Source organism: Gossypium hirsutum, chromosome D06 (genome assembly GCF_007990345.1).
Source record: "Gossypium hirsutum isolate 1008001.06 chromosome D06, Gossypium_hirsutum_v2.1, whole genome shotgun sequence".
NCBI classification, from domain to species: domain Eukaryota; kingdom Viridiplantae; phylum Streptophyta; class Magnoliopsida; order Malvales; family Malvaceae; genus Gossypium; species Gossypium hirsutum.
In genome coordinates, this window is record NC_053442.1 from 6,640,113 (window position 1) to 6,646,274 (window position 6,162).

Below are 6,162 nucleotides of genomic sequence, written 5' to 3' on the forward strand. Positions count from 1 at the left end.
GTTCGTATAGATAGAGCATCTAATGTACATGCCAACTGGGAAACTTGAATTGTAATTTTCTAAACTACGCGAGACTCTAATGTTGTTTTTCTTTACCTCTAAAATGATTCGAGATGTCTTCCAATTCTAATTATGAACATGGTTACCAATTATTGTAGAATTTAATATTTTCTTGAAGTTTTTCAGAATGTTTTGAACTCTTAAATATTTTATGATACTATTAAACAAACTGTTAAATGTTTTAAGAAAACTTTATTTTTTATGTTTACTTTTATTTTTAAAGGTTTTTGGAAATTTTGAATGAAATTTCTAAGACAAAAATTTTTAAGGAAGGAATTGTAACACCTCGAAAACTTTTGATATTAGGTTTTTTTCCACTCTCAAACCCAAACTCTAGATTTATGACTTGGGTATGTGTCCATATGTTTTTAATCATCTGAATCGGTTTCCAACTATGTTTCAATTCTTTCAAAGTTTTCCAAATGTGTTTAAAAAATATTTAAATGTTAAGGAATGGATGATTTGGAAACAAAAATTATACAAGTAAAGAAAATGCTTCGGTAGTACCTTTTATCTGTACTGATCATTAATAAGTAAGAGGCGTTACAATCTATTTCAAGAAGTTGAATGCTAAAAAGAAAGGATGTTGTGCATACTTTTGAAGATGAAGACTATGTATTGGCTATTTTCCAAAAAAGAACAAAGATAGCAACCTCAATGCTATCAAGATTCAAGATGAAGATGCTATTCTTTCTAGGCAAAAACAATCCTATCGATTATCTTAAGTAGGAATAAAGAGTTGAGTTAATCTTCAAACATGAGCCGAGATGAAAAGCATAATGAGATGTTAGATCGTTGTTGGAACAACTTCCATCAAAATACACTGAATATATCAACCAAACAAACATTAATGACTTAAACACATTCATAATACAATTCACAACTAAACCTAAGCCTTAATCGAGCTTAGGAAATTTCTTTTGTTGACACGAGCATAAATTAGGACCGAATTGCAGAGTTTTAAAAATCTAGGGCCAACATCGTCATGTCCGACCATTCAACGTCGGGACGTCACAAACTGTCGGCTGACGTTGTGATGAGGAAAGTTTCTTGTCTCAACGTGGACTCTATTTTGGTACATTTTAGGCCATTTGGTACCTATTCCATGCCAAGCTAAACTATTAGCCAATTGGTGCATAAATGCACACTTATATCATGCACAAAACTAGTCCAAAAACATGTCTAAACATTCATCTAACTATTTCTAAGCTTCCATTCCAACAATTTTCACAAATTAGGCACAAAAAATTAACCCAAGCTATACCAATTCAACTAACCAATCATTGGTTCATAACCTTCCCAAAACATAAAGATTACATGGCCGTGCCACATGACCATGAATGTCACATGATTGTGTGTCAAACTGTGTGTACCAAAAGTGCCTTCTAAATCAAGTTATATATGTTCACTTAAGCCACAAGCAATACAATATGCCAACCATTAAGCCTATTCAAATACATCAAAAACTTGCTAAAAACATAACATATATCATTCATCCTAAGTGTTTAACCAATATACGACAATTAGCACCTCAATTCAACCATTCACAACTAAACATTCATTACCATTCATGCCACAATGTTCATACTTAACAACCACATATAATCCTCATTCCAAATGCCAAGACTTCATCAAACAAAGTTCACCAAAATGACCAAAACATAATTTTCAAATTCATGTCAAAGCATGACAACACACCTTAAAGTTTAACATTATATACCATTCACATCAATTTGGCACAAAAGCACAATTCTTAAATTTTCATCATATAACTAATTGCACCTATTTACATGTCACTTATAACCATCCAAAATGAGTAAAAATCTACCAAAAGAGTTGATGAATAGTGTGAGCTCCAAAGACGATCCAATATAGTGTTATATTGAATTTTGATATGATAATCTTTGCTAATTGAACAGGTAGTTAAAGTACAAGTGATTCGACCTTAAAATTAGTGGTTTTGGAAAATGAGATATCAGGACCTCGTTTTCATAAACCAACTAATATCTACGGGGTTGTAATTTAGGTGAATTGAATTCTAGTTCGAAAATTTTAGTTATTGGATGGTTAATTAAGGTACAAAGAATAAATCGTAAAAACTGTAAAAGTGGATCGCTATTGATTTTTATGTGTTAAAAAGATTAAATAATATTAAATCACGACTTTAAATGTCAATTAGGCCATTACTAATAGTGGTGGATGGCTATGTGGTTATATTTGAGTAAAATATATGTGAATATATTAATTAAGTCAATTAGGCCATTTACTTGCTTCCACCGAATTTGTTCAAACAGAAGAACCTTAGAAGTCATTTTTGTAGACTTCACATTCAATCAAGCTTATCATCTATGCATGGTAAGGTTTTTGGAACCCGTTTTTCATGAATTTTATGTTTTTAAGATTGTTGTAGTTTAATCTAGTTAACCTAGGTATTAAATCGTAAAACTATTAAAGTATTTAAATATTTTCATTTATGGTTTTTTATGTTTTTGTTATTAAATTACTTGGTTAAGCTTAGAATTGATTAAGGACTACTTTGTAAAGTGAATTTTGTTAGTTTTGATTTTAGGGACCAAAATGAAAATATTTGAAATTGACATAAAATTTTTGTAATTATTGAATTTCGAGGGTTGAACAGGGATGAAATTGAAATTGGATTGAAAAATGAAGCTTAAATGTGAAAGATGTGATAGTTTCAATTTTAGAGACTACATTAAATAAAATGTGAAACTTTAGGGTAATTGTGAAAAGTGAAAGTAATAAGTCATATACATGAAACAAGATGTTATAAGGTATTTAGCACTGATAAATTGAAATGAATTACTCTATAGATTGAGATTCGGATCAACTAGTAGGATAATTAAGAAAAATGAGAAATTACAAATTAATCCTTAACACATTGTTTACTGTTGTATTTCCAAGTAGGTTCATATAAGACTTACTTTATTAATTTCTGATATAAATTAATTTATATCATATGATGTTTTAAATATAATGTTATTAATTTATTAGATTGTTGAATATAGTGTTTTTGGCATCTAAAGGACTAAATTGAAAGCTATGAAACACATGATAAATACATATAGATATGCAGAATAGAATATATTTGAAATTATTGCATGAATGAATAATATGTACAAGATTATGATATAATGTTTAAATGGTATATGGATTGTTATTTGAAATATGAAAGAGTATATAGTTACAAAGATAAAAATGATATGACTTCGATACCAAGTCGTGTGAATTTAGTAAACAATTGAAATGAAATTGACATGTTATTGAAGTTCCAAAAAGGAAAACAAGTGTCGTGATCAGGGGTAATTCAATGGCTTGAGATCCAGCATATGTTGTGGACTCTCTGAAGCTAGTGTAAGCAGCATCGAACTAAGCTAGTGTTAGCAACCTTGATCTAAAGCTAGTGTTAGTAGCCCGGGTATATCAATTTGTATAAACAAATGGGTGTTGTGATTAGGAATTAATTCGATGGCTTGATATCCAGTATATGTTGCGGATTCTCTGAAGCTAGTGTTAGTAGCATCAAACCAAGCTAGTGTTAGCAACCCTTATCCAAAGCTACTATTAACAGCCCTAATACATTTGTATATGTGTAAGTAAACCAGTTCCGTGCAAGTGAGATTAAATTTAAGGTAGCCTTCGGGTAAAAGATAGAAATAGAAATGGCAATATGGTAGTAAATGATTGAAAGATTGATATGAATGGAATTATACATTTTACAGTTGAAGTGTGATTGAATTGGTATATGCTACATGATAGATTGTTTTGTTGTGTATGAATAGATTATAAGTTCTTGTTAAGAACGTACTAAACTTTGAATGTTTGTTGATGTACATATAAAAGTAACATGATGTTGAATGATTTTCATGGAAAATTTCAATATGTTTTAATTGCATAAATTATTTGAATATCCATTTAAGCTAAGTGAATTTCGTATGAACTTACTAAGCATGTTTAATGCTTACTCTGTTTCATTTTATGTTTCTATAGTTGACATTTTGCAGAAAGAGTCTATCGGATCATCTCTAAAGCTCACACTATCCATCCATCAATTCGGTAGTCATTTGATCATTTTGGTCAGTTATAAGTGGCATGTAAATAGGTGTAATGGTTAATAGTTCTGTTGTGTTTTGGTTAGTTGAATCATGTATATGCATATACGATTTTGGTACTTGAGCTTACTCCAATTGGTAAAAATATGGTATATATGAAAATGGTATTGATATGGTGATTGTATAAGTAATTAATGTTATGGCATAATTGGATTTGGAAATGAATTGTCCACTGTCAGATTGTTTGTGAGATAATCTGTAGTTTTTTAATTTGCGTGACTGTCCGCCACTTATAGTTCGCAAGACAGTTCGCGGATGCTACGTATATGTATAAGTTTGCTAAGTTAAATTTCTATAAGTTTATCTATTAGACTAACCACCATATGTATATACGCGGGTGCTATTCACCACATGTCTTTACACAGAGTTACAACACATCGTAATAGGACTGTCCATAAGACGTTTGTACGTAAGGTTGTTCGCGTTGTATCTGTTCGCGAGATCTACTCGCATTTCATTTGTTCACCATTAGTACAGACTATAGTAAATATATTGTAATGTAATTGTTTTGTGTATGTGATTGCTCCGGTGACTGTGGTAGCACCTTGTAACTTGGATCCGATGATTGGACTGAGTAAGGGGAGTTACATATATTTTTCTGATTCTATCTTTTTCCTGAAGTAACATAACTTATCAAGATCTCTTTGTTATCACCATTTTCAGTTACTTGAACCTCTTTTGGGTTTTTTTATTTGTTATATCTTTGATTTTGGGCATTTGCCTCCACAATATAACCTTCTTGAATATTTACTTTTTTCATTTTACGAGGATTTTTATTTTTGGAACCAACTGGTCTTCCACACTTTAGGCATGGATTACTTTCTTTTGCACTAACAGTTTACCTTATTGAGACATCAATTTGTATTAGAGCATTTTCAGTTGGTATGTGAGATTTTGTAATTCTTTTTATGTTAGTAAATGAATCTGGCAGTTGATTGGCGATGTTTTGCAAATATATTATCCTTTGAACTTCTTATTCATATTAAATTGTACGAGGATCTAATTGAGAAAATGATGACTCATTCCAAGTAACTTCTTTTACCAGTTGTATTTTCTCTCCCCCTAATATGGGGAATGTTGTTTCATCAAAGTGACACTCAACAAATCATGCAGTAAATAGATCTCCAGTTAATGGTCCAACATACTTAATTATAAAAGGAGATTCATAACCATATATATTCCCAACCTCCTTTGAGGACCCATTTTTGTGTGTTGTGGTGGAGCAATTGGAACATATATTGCACATCCAAAAGTTCTAAGATGGGAAATATTTGGCTCCTGATCAAAAGTCAATTGTAATAGAGAGTATTTGTTATAACTTGTTGGTCTGATGCACAGAAGTGCTGCTACATGCAAAATAGCATATCCTCAAGCTATAACAGGGAGTTTTGTTCTCATAAGCAATAGTCCAGGTATTAGTTGGAGGCGTTTGATAAACGATTCAACTAAATTATTTTGTGTGTGAACATGAGCTACATGATGTTCAACTTTTATTCCAAATGACATACAATAATCATTGAAAACTTGAGACATAAACTCATTAGAATTAGCAAGAATTGTCTTGTTTGTATAACCTGAAATTAATTAGTTAAACAAGTAATCTCGTAAATGACAAATTGCGAGTTGATAACACATATGTGGTTATTTTGTAGATGCATCTACCAAAATCATATAATATCAAAACTATCCACATGGTGGATGAATGAGCCCACATTCATTTCAGAAATGCAAGCCAGTAAATCTCAACTTTAGCTAGTGAGTTTCTAATAATCAATTTTAATTAAGAACAAGCCACACATGAGAATTCTTTTAAATTAAAGAATCTCTTGGTTCTTTAATGAATGTCCATATAAATACTCAATTAATTTTTACATCATATTCGATCTAGGATGGTCTACCTGATCACAATAATTAACAAATGTATTTGTATCAGTAAACTTTTTGTTTATTTTAACATATTTTTCAACTGTAC